At 43.5% G+C, this 13,009-nt stretch overlaps 1 long non-coding RNA gene across 1 annotated transcript in view; it reads right to left on the reverse strand.

Moving 5' to 3' along the window:
• Positions 1-5,004: 5,004 nt before the first annotated feature.
• Positions 5,005-13,009, reverse strand: part of LOC120914193 — a 65,479-nt gene continuing 57,474 nt past the window's right edge. Inside the window, exon 4 of the long non-coding RNA XR_005743633.1 lies at positions 5,005-5,155. This is a non-coding gene — a long non-coding RNA (uncharacterized LOC120914193). The remainder of the gene's footprint in view (positions 5,156-13,009) is intronic.

Below are 13,009 nucleotides of genomic sequence, written 5' to 3' on the forward strand. Positions count from 1 at the left end.
GTTGGCTGCTGGAACCAAGAACCGTTACAGGAAAGGAGCTCACATACACCACCCTACCTGCAATGTCACCAGCTGTAACAAAGGAAGGAGCACTGGGGAGAGCTAGCAAGGTGATGGGTTGGTGGGGGCCTCCCACACTCCGCTTGAGTGCTTTTGTCATATACCGCTTCCTCCCAGTCAGAATATAGATATCAGATATTCCAAACCGCTGACAACTACAAACTAGGCAGTACTCGTTTGGTTGCTCATGTTAACACAAACAATGGGCGAAAGACGCTCCAGACTAGTAGACAACAGGAGACCCAGGACTTTCCAGATCTCATTAATCAGCATTTCTTTCACATACACCTGCTATGAGTTCCACACGGGCAGAGACCATCATGGTCTCCTTAACGCCCGCCGCACGACTATATACGTCCGCAAAATGGCACAGACAGGCAGAAGGTCGTATATATACATCCTTACCTTCTAGCGGGTGGGCGGTCCGATCAGGACCCCCCCGCGGCGGGCGGATTCCCTCGGGGAGCGATCCGGGATGACAGCGCGGCTATGCGTTTATAGCCGCTCCGTCGCGATCGCTCCCCGGAGCTGAAGAACGGGGAGAGCCGTATGTAAACACGGCTTCCCCGTGCTTCACTATGGCGCTGCATCGATCGAGTGATCCCTTATATAGGGAGACTCGATCGATGACGTCAGTCCTACAGCCACACCCCCCTACAGTTGTAAACACACACTAGGTGAACCCTAACTCCTACAGCGCCCCCTGTGGTTAACTCCCAAACTGCAACTGTCATTTTCACAATAAACAATGCAATTTAAATGCATTTTTTGCTGTGAAAATGACAATGGTCCCAAAAATGTGTCAAAATTGTCCGCCATAATGTCGCAGTCACGAAAAAAATCGCTGATCGCCGCCAATAGTAGTAAAAAAAACAAAATTAATAAAAATGCAATAAAACTATCCCCTATTTTGTAAACACTATAATTTTTTTGCGCAAACCAATCGATAAACGCTTATTGCGATTTTTTTTTTTTTACCAAAAATAGGTAGAAGAATACGTATCGGCCTAAACTGAGGGAAATTTTTTTTTTATATATATATTTTTGGGGGATATTTATTACAGCAAAAAGTAAAAAATATTGAATTTTTTTCAAAATTGTCGCTCTATTTTTGTTTATAGCGCAAAAAATAAAAACCGCAGAGGTGATCAAATACCACCAAAAGAAAGCTCTATTTGTGGGGAAAAAAGGACGCCAATTTTGTTTGGGAGCCACGTTGCACGACCGCGCAATTGTCTGTTAAAGCGACGCAGTGCCGAATCGCAAAACCTGGCCTGGGCATTTAGCTGCAAAATGGTCTGGGGCTTAAGTGGTTAATTTCTTTTGCATTACATAACAGAATATCTTCCTAAATGCTTGTAGCTCCCTCAAAAGCCAGGTCCCATAGTCGGTAGCATTCAGTCCCCTCCAAAAGCCTCTGTCCTGAGTGAGTCTATCACAGGGCCCCTTTGCAGAGACCATGTCACTTTGCCCTACACAGGGGGAGGGGGATTAGCCAGTGCTATACTTACATTGCTGACTCAGATATAATACATTGTGAGTCACTACCATTACATATACTGTAACTGATTTTACAATATATGTAGGCGATTTATTTATATTCTGTATTTTGGAAAATTGTTTTCAGTGATATACCTGAAATTATTTATGTTTTAAATCTGTGTGTGTCAAAGTATACCCTGGTGAAGAATGACGATAAGCTGCTACTAGGAATTTGTCATAGGATACCCAGAAGTCATTGTAGGCACCCTAATGAGGATCCCAAAGACAGGGTACTGATCCAGTTCTTGTGGTTTAGCCCAAAACCTCCCACATCTCGCTACTTGTTAGCGACACTGCTCATAACGGCAACAGATCTGGCTTCTACACCTCTATGGTCCTGGTAGCAAATTACTTAGATTGTGCTGGACAAAGGATTTTCCTGTTGCGGTCAGTGTCTTTTTCTGATCTGTTGGGTACGTGTGACACGTTGGTTCTTTTTTGATTTTGCACTTTCAGAAATAAAGATATCTGGTCTACACAAAACTGTGTCTGTATTTTCTATTTCCAGGGCCGCTTGGAGGTCCAGGGTCTGCGTTCACATGGTTAAAGCGGGAGTTCAACCAATTCCTTTTTTTTTCCCTTAGCTTCCTGCTCGTTCGGTCTAGGGGAATCGGCTATTTGTATTAAAATATGATCCGTACTTACCCGTTTTCGAGATGCATCTTCTTCCGTCGCTTCCGGGTATGGGTCTTCGGGAGCGGGCGTTCCTTCTTGATTGACAGTCTTCCGAGAGGCTTCCGACGGTCGCATCCATCGCGTCACTCGTAGCCGAAAGAAGCCGAACGTCGGTGCGGCTCTATACTGCGCCTGCGCACTGACGTTCGGCTTCTTTCGGAAAATCGTGACGCGATGGATGCAACCGTCGGAAGCCTCTCGGAAGACTGTCAATCAAGAAGGAACGCCCATTCCCGCAGCCCATACCCGGAAGTGGCGGAGAAGATGCATCTCGTAAACGGGTAAGTACGGATCATATTTTAAAACAAATAGCCGATTCCCCTAGACCAGTGGTCTCAAAGTACCGGCCCGCGGGCCATTTGCGGCCCGCGGACCAGTTATAAATGGCCCTCAGGCAGGGTGGAAGTGAGGGGAGCAAAAAAAAATAAAATTTTTTTTTTTTTTTTTTTTAGCTGGTGCCATCTGGTGGTGAGCCATTGGTATTACAAGTTATTACCACCAGATGTGAGCTGGCGCCATCTGGTGGTGGCCGTTGGTATTACAAGTTAAGCATTACAAGTTAAACAGCAATTCTAATGTCATTTTACACTATTTTCACTGCCATCTCCTTCCCTCTAATTAGAACCCCCAAACATTATATATATTTTTTATCCTAACACCCTAGAGAATAAAATAGCGATCATTGCAATACTTTCTGTTACGCCGTATTTGTGCAGCGGTCTTACAAGCGCACTTTTTTGTGAAAAAATTACACTTTTTTTTATTAAAAAATAAGACAACAGTAAAGTTATCCCCATTTTTTTTAATATTATGAAAGATAAGGTTACACCGAGTAAATTCATACCCAACATGTCACGCTTCAAAATTGTGTCTGCTTGTGGAATGCCGACAAACTTTTTTACCCTTTAAAATCTTCATAGGCGACGTTTAAAAAAATCTACAGGTTGCATGTTTTAAGTTACAGAGGAGCTAGAATTATTGCTCTCACTCTACCAATCGCGGCGATACCTCACATGTGTGGTTTGAACACTGTTTACATATGCGGGCGCTGCTCACGTATGTGTTCGCTTCTGCGCGCAAGCTCGTCGGGACGGGGTGCGTTTTCTGGCTCCTAACTTTTTTAGCTGGCTCCTAGATTCCAAGCAAATTTGTCAAACCCTGACTTACACCAGTGCTGGTGGTAATAATGCGCTCGCTGACACCAGTGCTGGGGGTTAATAATGTGTTCGCTGACACCAGTACTGTTGTTTTTGAAGTTTGAAAGTTTGCATGCGGCCCCCCATGGCATATGAAAACTTGTCTTGTGGCCCTCAGGTAATTTGAGTTTGAGACCCCTGCCCTAGACAAAACGAGCATAAAGCGAAGGGGAAAATGTGTAAGGTATGGGTGAACCTCCGCTTTAAACGTGATAAACCCAAGCTGTGCCTGTCTGTATTGTCATCGGACATTTTCAACAGAATCACATCTAGTCCAGTGTAGAATGAAAAATGGGCAATGCCCTGGTCTAGCTAGGTGCCTCTGGGGTGCTTTTACCTTATCTTACAGTTGTCACCAGACAGGTGGTAAGGGAAATCTTCTAATAGGGACACCTGTTCGTATCCTGCTTTTGCTCACACAGGGCAAAGCAAATGGTTTACTGTAATCCAGCCCCTGCCCGTATATGCTTGCCACCCTTTTACTCACAAGCTGTTATCAACAAGCACCAGAGCTTACAGAGGGCTATAGATTCTCTGTGTGACAATGCTGATTGGCCTGGTGCTATCACATGCTTGTCTATACCCAAAAGTACCAGGTGTGCCCTTTGGCTCCAAGCACTGAACAGAGTAGTGGGAGTTCTTTGGATGGTAGTGGGACCCATGCTGTATCAGTGCCAACACCTTACACTCCAGTATGACCTGAAGCACAGGAATGTAAGCTCCTATGGAATAAATTAGTAGTCTACAAAGTTATTGCAACAAATCCGTCCTAGAATAGCTCCTAAAGTGAATGGAACATGGGAAATGGCAGCTGCCCCACTGTGGTTTGGCCACAGCCCAGTATTCCTGTGCTTTTCTCATAGGTTACCTGCGCTTTCCCATAGACTTCTTTTATGTGGAAGGACAAAAGCAAATATCCCCAAGATAAGAATTGAGGGACTTTAAATGAATGAATGAATGAAAAACGTATAAAGCGCGGCGCATGCGAACTGAATCGGTAAGGCCGGGTACTCACGAGCAAACATGTACGGACCGTTTTCACCGTACATGCCTGCCAGAGGGCTTCTGTACGATGGTTGTACTAACCATCGTACAGAAGTCCGCGCGTAAACACTACGCGGGGCGTGTCCGCGTCGTCGCCGCGGCGACGTGGGCGGGCCTGCCATTTAAAGGCTTTCACGCATGCGTCGAAGTCATTCGACGCATGCGAGGGACGGCGGGCGCTCGGACATGTACGGTAGGTCTGTACTGACGACCGTACATGTCCGAGCGGGCAGGATTCCAGCGGACGGTTTTAAAACACGTCCAGGAATATTTGCCCGCTGGGAAAAGGCCCGGCGGGCAAATGTTTGCTGGAATTCGGCCCGCTCGCGCCTACACACGACCGAACATGTATGCTGAAACTGGCCCGCGGACCAGTTTCAGCATACATGTTTGGTCGTGTGTACGGGGCCTAACACAAGTAAGGAATGTTGTGAACAATGCATTAATAAATATAATTTAATGAAAAAAATATATAAAATATGTAAGGTGTAAGAAACATTAGCAATATGATTGTCATAAAAACAACAGTATACAATATTGAGCTGGTATTTGTAGTCAGTATTCCACCGGACGCGTTTCGGGACTTGTTGAGGGTCCCTTCATCAGGGGTATTCCAGATGGACTAACCATAGCAAATTCTATAGAAAAAAAACAAAAAATACATACATAATAGAAACCATGTAAGAAAAAAAATGCATACACATATATACTCCAACGAAGAAGATACATATATATATATATATATATATATATATATATATATACACACACACACCACAAAAACAACAGTAATACAATACAACAATCAAACAGTAAAATGTTCACCATGAGCGGGTGCAGTAAGGGGGAGCATCGTTGAGGACAATACTAAGGATAACCACCTACCGACTCAAAAATGTGAAGCCATAAGTGTCTCCAAAAGTTGTGTCAGCACCATGTGGTATGACGGTGGAAAAAAATACTTTGAAGTTGACATGTAAGATATCAACGTGTAAGATATCAACCTCTGGGAGGTGCAGTTCTCTGGCAAATACTCGGGATTGACACCAATACTAGTATCGGTGCAACCCTAGTTTTGGGGCGTTAAAGTGTCCCCTCCAGACAAAATAGAAACATATGTAAATATTTTATTCAAAGATAGAAAAAAGACATAAAACAAAAGGGGGGGGGGTGATGTATCAGCCCGCTATAAGTAAAAACAAGAATGTATATACAACATATCAAACAAAAAGGTTACAATAGGATAGCCAACATGTTTTGCAGTTTATATCTGCTTCTTCAGGGCTTGCTTGTTCCTTAGTCTGTGTTTGAGTAAGACATAAATACATATATAAATCACTTTGCACATATATATTGGTCCCCCCCCAAAAAAGTAGGGAAGGATAGAAGGGGAGTTAAAGTACCTTATAGCCATCCAAGAATGTATGGATTAGGGGGGGAGACCAAAAGATAACCCACATCACGGGGGGAAAAGACTGCACAGGGCTGGGAACAACCTTAAACACAAAAATAATGCGATGCTGTCCTCACTTAAAAAAGGAAAAGAGAAGAAAAACAATAATGTGTATATTCCTGTTAAAGGGGTTGTAAACCCTCGTGATTTTTCACTTTGATGCAAAACTTCTGACACTGACCAGCCTCCCTAGCCCCCCTTGTTTTACTCACCTGAGCCCGTTCGTCCTGTCGGCGGAGACGCGCTCTTCCTCTCTGCCCGTTGTCTCTGCTCTTGATTCGATAGATGGATAGCAGCGCAACCATTGGCTCCCGCTGCCATCAATCAAATCCAATGATGCGGGTGCCGGGGCCGAGTCCTGCATTCTGTGTGAATGTACACAGAAGCAGGACTCAGGGGCGCGCCCGCACGGGTGAATATATACAGAAGCAGGACTCGAGAGGGCGCCCGCATGGGTGAAGGTACACAGAAACAGGACTCGGGAGCGAGCCTGCACGGGTAAAGGTACACAGAAACAGGACTCGGGAGCGCACCTGCACGGGTAAAGGTACACAGAAGCAGGACTCGGGAGCGCGGCCGCACGAGTGAAGGTACACTAAAAGCTCTTGGGAGAGGAATAATATTAAAAATACACAAACCACTTAAATTCAATGACATGGTAATATACTTTCATGACCCCAAGGAATTGGTTGAACTCCTTATGATAATTAAAGAGTCTGGGACATATTCCGATTTCTAAAGCTGGACAAACATTAACCACTTCCCTGCCGCACATAGTCATATGACGGCGGCAGGAACCCTTTGTCCCTCCGGGCCGCCGTCATATGACGTCTTTTACTTCCTGAGCCTCTAGGGGGCATGCGCACCAACAAGCTCATTTTCCCTTTGCATGCGAGCATGGGAGAACAGGTCCTCTTAATGGAGGAATCTGGGGTCTATAAGACCCCAGGTCCCTCCTCTGCATTTAAAAGCATTCAAAACACCAAGATTGGTGTTTTTGAATGCTTTTTATTTTCAAAAATGGCGCCAATGGTTTTCGAATAAAATGGAAGTGATGTATTTCATTGCTTCCGGTTTACTGTTACAAACAGCTGATCAAAGCCCATCCCAGCTTTGCTTGGCTGTCTGGCCAGCCAGCATACAGGCTGCCTGGTCGATTGGGTCTCCCAGTGGGAAGAGAGAGCCACGAAGGCCGCAGAAGGGGAAGGAACAATGTCTCCCCCCCCCCTGCTGCTAGTGATAGAAATCGGGTGGCCACTCCAATTGCTATTACAAGAGAGCCAACTGCAGAAAAAAATTATGCCAGGGGGATGCCTGCAGCTGTGGCACCCCCTTGCTCAGCCCTTCCTTCTCTGTGCTGGCTTCTCAGCTGTCAGCTAATTGCCAGCTCCCATCTCTCCACAGTGATCCACCTGTTGATGATCCTGCTTGTCAGCTCTGTCTACTTCCAGTTCATTTGCTCTTTGCCTTCGCCTGTGTTAACATCACAAAAGACTTTCTCCTGCGTTCTTGTTGAAGACCTGCTTGACTGACGTTCCCTCTGGCTACAGATCCTGCTAGCTGTACTACTACCTTTATCGCTGGCTCTTGGCCGACTACCCAATCCGGTTACTGAACTCTGGCTATGTTTCGACTATGCTTACTCTGTTTTACCTTTTATTTTTATTATTAAACAAGTGTGATTTAACTGTCTCGGTCTGATTCATGGTTTCTGACACAGATGTTTGGACAGTGGTGCAATTCCGTTGCTTGTTATAGGTGCTATTTACCATAAACACACCCCTGGAAGATGGGGTCTACAATATGTGATAGCTGCATACATCAGAACTTGGGGAAAAATGGACACTTGAAAAAAGAAAGAAACATATGGTGCACTGTACGCCCTGTGGTGAAAACTGCATTGTGCTAAATATTGGGCAATGGGCAGCGCTTGAAGCAGCTTTCTTACATAGATTCTAAGCCTACTTACAGTATACTATAGCCTACTTACAGTATAAATTGTTTGCAGACTTTATATCTACAAAAATTACTTGCAATAAGTGAATAAATATTTGACCAAAATAAAATTGTAGCGGAAATAGTACAAACCTTGATCAGGACACTATAACACGCCACATAGCATATACAATGTAGCAGTTAGGTATATGTTACATACTACACATATAATTAGGGATTTGATTTGGGTTCGCTGATATCGTGGGTTTAAAGTAAACCCTATAGGTTCAAGAACTGCATAGACTTTTTTTAAAAACCAAAATGCACTGCATGGCCTTTGAACTATGGACAGAAGACTTAGAAGGGCCAATAAGGTAACTTTGTAGCTCTCCTACAACTTGTGTCTATTTGCTCCATATTGGCACTATATTCATTGGGTCTGGCCAGAGAGGGTTTACTTTGATGCAGTTGGCTGGCTTAAACATGTATTGCAATGTATGTGAACAAAAAATCCCTGTTTTTGTGCAAAGTTTGCTAGAAAGGATGTATAGTAGTGCAAAGATGGTCCATGTAGATTTTTGTAGAGTGAACATGTGGTCATACCCCTTTAGATCTAGAAATTGGCAAAACACCAACACAGGATGGGTGTTTGTAGTAGTGCAGTGCCACATCCTAAACGTAAATTAATCAAATGTTGAGAGTGAAACAATTTACTTTCTAGTCACCAGTAGTATAAATAAAAACAATAAACGTTATTACTATGAATTAATACATAGAAATTAAAAACATAAAAAAATACTACAGTGACAACTAGGTCTCTCCAATTCTGATCATAGATGTCAAAACATATAAGATTTAGACGTGTGTGACTAAACTATAATGTAGCAATATGTTAAGCTCTACATGTTTCGCAAGGATAGCGTCTTCAGGAGCTTGTGTGTACTTTCTTTGTAGGAGCATAAAGTTTTAAAGGATAGGAGCACTGTATATGTAGTCTGTGGCTGGGACAATCACGTACAGCCAAGTCTGCTTAGCGGCAGAAAATTGTCATCTGATAGTTTTAACTGGGTTATATAGATAATACCAACGTGTTTTTTTGGAAACGAGTATATTCTATGTCAAGGGAAAGGCTAAGCCTCATCTTCATATAAAGCAATACAACTTGAAGCACAGAAAATGCAAAGAGGTCATAGCCAAGCCATCTAGAGAGCTTGTATCAAAAGGGTGCAGATTATTCCGGAACATAGGGACACACAGATGAAGGTAGTTGCCAATATGGCAAAACGCTATGTGTGGTTAAAAACTAACACTGCACATCACCCTGAACTCACCATCCCCACTGTGAAACATGGTGAAGGCAGGATTATGTTGTGGGGATACTTTTCTTCAGCAGGGACAGGGAAGCTGGTCAGAGTTGATGGGAAGATTGATGGAGCCAAATACAGAGCAATCTTAGGAGAAAACCTGTTCTGCAAAAGACTTGAGGCTGGGGCGGAGGTTCACCTATCAGCAGTACGACCCTAAAGATACAGCCAGAGCTACAATGGAATGGTTTTGATTAAAGTGTATTCATGTGTTAGAATGACCCAGTCAAAGTCCAGACCTAAATCCAATTGAGAATCTGTGGCAAGACTTGAAAATTGCTGTTCACAGACGCTCTCGATCCAATCTGACAGAGCTTGAGCTATTTTGTAAAGAAGAATCTGCAAAAATGACAGTCTCTAGATGTGCAAAGATAGTGGAGACATCCCCAAAAAGACTTGCATCTGTAATTGCAGCAAAAGGTGGTTCTGCAAAGTATTTACTCAGGGAGCTGAATACAAATACATGCCACACTTTTCACAAATTTATTTGTAAAACATTTTAAACTATAATTTTCCTTCCATTTCACAATTATATACCACTCTGTGTTGGTCTATCACATAAAATCCCAATAAAATACATTTAGAGGTTTGGTTGTAACATGACAAAATGTGGAAAATTTCAAGGGGTATGAATACTTTTTCAAGGCACTGTATTTCTTAAATGTGCACCGTTTAGGATATATTTACAGCATAATCGGTGCATGAGCGCAGAAGGAATGGCCACCTGGGCTGTTCCTTCAGAGTCCTGTGCCGTAAATGTCGGCTCCCCCCATGCATCCACGCATGTGCCGGAGTGACATCATTGTGGCTCCGGCCAGTCACACAGTCCCTAAAGGAAGACCGGTGAAGATGGAAGTGGCCTCCAGCGGTGACAGCGCATTGCTGGAATGCTTCATTTAAGTACGTTTCACATAATGTCTCCACATTATACCTTTACCCTTTAGGTCAAAAGAACAAAAAAAAAAGAAATCACCCATCGGTTTACTACCGCTTTAATGAGAGCTTAAAAGAAATTGACCAGAAGCAGGAAGGTTTTGAATCCGTGACACAGGGACATTCATTGTGTGTGATATTGTGTGTACTACTTGCCAATTTCTATCCACTGCTCAAAGTGGGTCCATTACTCTCCATTAAGGGGTTGGTACAGGGTATGTAAAACATTTGCATATAGAAAAAATTCAACAGTAGGGGTACAGGAGCCAGAAAATTATAATAATAGGTCCACCAAGTAGAACTGAGGTAACACTACACATGACCTATACGGCACAGGTAAGTTTACATGTTCGACTAATTTCACCTGGGAAATGCTCCGTTGGCGACAATGCCTAGGAAGAGTTTGCCTCAGTGGGAGTGGTAGCTCCATGCCTTTTTTGACAGTAGTTTACCTAATAGCCCCAAAAAATGGCCAGAAATTAACAATGGTTTTTGAGGGTCTGCAGACAGGGGTCTTATTGGAATGTGGAAGCCTCCTTCTTTAACCTGCCTGGCGGTCTTCCCGTGTCTGACACGGGGTTAGATTTTCCTGCTGCGAGCGGTAACCCCGTGTCAGCCACGGGCTTGCCTCGCTAGATCCACAGGCACAAGTTACTTACCTTGTCCCTGGATCCAGCGATGCCACCGCGCTGTGTGAGCGAGCGGGACCTCGCTCGATTCACACAGTGCCTCCGTGTGACGCCGATCTCCGTTCCCTGCGACGTTACGACGCACGGGGACGGAGAACGGCGCCAAATTCAAAAAAGTAAACAAACACCTTAGGCCTCGTACACACGACAGAGATTCTCGGCAGAATTCGCCGAGAAACTCGGTCAAAACCCGGATTCTGCCGAGAATCTCTGTCGTCTGTACAGTTTTGGCTCGATGGAGCCGCCGAGGAGCTCGACGAGAAAATAGAGAACATGTTCTCTATTTTCTCGTTGGCCGCGTTGTTCTATAGGAGAAGGCGGCCCGCCGAGCTCCTCGGCGGCTTCATCCCAAAACGAGACGAGGAACTCGACGTGCCAAGCACGTCGAGTTCCTCTGTCGTGTGTACGGGGCCTTACATACAGTATACTGTAATCTTATAGATTACAGTACTGTATGTAAAAAAAACACACCCCCCTTGTCCCTAGTGGTCTGTCCTGTGTCATGCATGTCATTTTATATAATAAAAACGTTTCTTTCTCCCTGCAAACTGTAGATTGTCCATAGCAACCAAAAGTGTCCCTTTATGTCAAAAATAGTTTTAGATCAGCTAAAAAACAGCGATAATAAATTATAATCACTTGCAGAATTGTGCGATAGCGATTTGTGGGGAAATTCGTCATAAAAAAAAAAAATAATGACAGCAACAATTCTGCAACTGAGCAAATTTCAGTGATTTTAATTTGATTACATTATTGAATAATTTTTATTATAATTATATTATTATTTGTTATAATTATTTATAATTATTTATTATATTATAATTTATAATTTTGTTTTTAAAAAAATGTCATACCCGGGATGCCTATTAGAAGCTTGTTTGGTCAGATTTAAGTGAGTTATTTCTAAAAATTACAGACCTACAATATAAAACGCCAAATTTCCTTGCAAATAATGGTACCGCTTTTAGCATGTTTTTTCTGACAGAATCATACCGCCAGGGAGGTTAAGCCTGCTGCAGCATGTGAGAGGAAGCAACTCCTTCTCCCAGCCTGTTTAATAGATCATACCAGGACCTACAGACTCCAGAAGACTCTGTGCATCTCCTGGTTGGTTCCGGTGCTGCTTAGAGACCTTGAAGACCCATAAAGGCCAAGAGGAAATGGTGGCTCAGGACTTTCAAAATGGCACGAAGACATCATGCTCCTAGGCAAATCAAAGGAATTTGTGAGTAAACCAAGCAAAGCCTCTCACCCAGCGGAGAAGGAGCCTGCTCGAGATATATTAGTAAAATGCGAAAGATTTATGCGATCTGAAGGGAAACCAGAGTATCAAAATAAATTATACTACACTCAGAAACTGTCAAGTTCTTACACACCACTATCCTCAGAGGACAACAATAAGGGGGCCCCCAGATGCCATCCCTCCCCCACGTGAATGAGTATGGGGTACATAGTACCCTATTCATTTACCAAAAATGTACACAGGAAAAAAAGACACTAATGCTGTGTGCGTACACACGGTCGGAATTTCCAACAACAAATGTTCGATGTGAGCTTGTTGTGTTGTGTTTGCTGTTGGAATTTCCGACAACAAAAATTTGAGAGCTGGTTCTCAAATTTTCCGACAACAAAAGTTGTTGTAAATTTCGACCATGTGTACACAATTCCAAGCATGCTCGGAATCATTGAACTTTCATTTTTTCTCGGCATAGCATAGTGTTGTACGTCACCGCGTTCTTGACGTTCGGAATTATGTGAGACAAGTTTGAGCCAACATCCGTCAGGAATGTATCCACGGTTTTGTTGTCAGAGTGTCCGATCGTCTGTACGCGGCATAACAGTTCTTGACCGGTAGGTGTGTTCGGTGCATTACATCTGTCCATGTGTGCTTCTTTACGCAAATAGCTGCGTACAACTACCTTTTCACATTCTTGCCTATGGCTGGCTGTGCGTAGCTCTAGGACATCTAGCACCCTAAAAAAATGCAGTGCCTTTATGCTGTATGAGCAAAGTAGCCTTAATATAACAAATAAAATTAAATCCCCACAATGTACTGTACAACCATTATCAGTCATGTGGTACAATGATGTAGATCCACATCAATCATGATGCCCAGTG

This window comes from Rana temporaria, chromosome 9, assembly GCF_905171775.1.
Source record: "Rana temporaria chromosome 9, aRanTem1.1, whole genome shotgun sequence".
Classification (NCBI taxonomy): domain Eukaryota; kingdom Metazoa; phylum Chordata; class Amphibia; order Anura; family Ranidae; genus Rana; species Rana temporaria.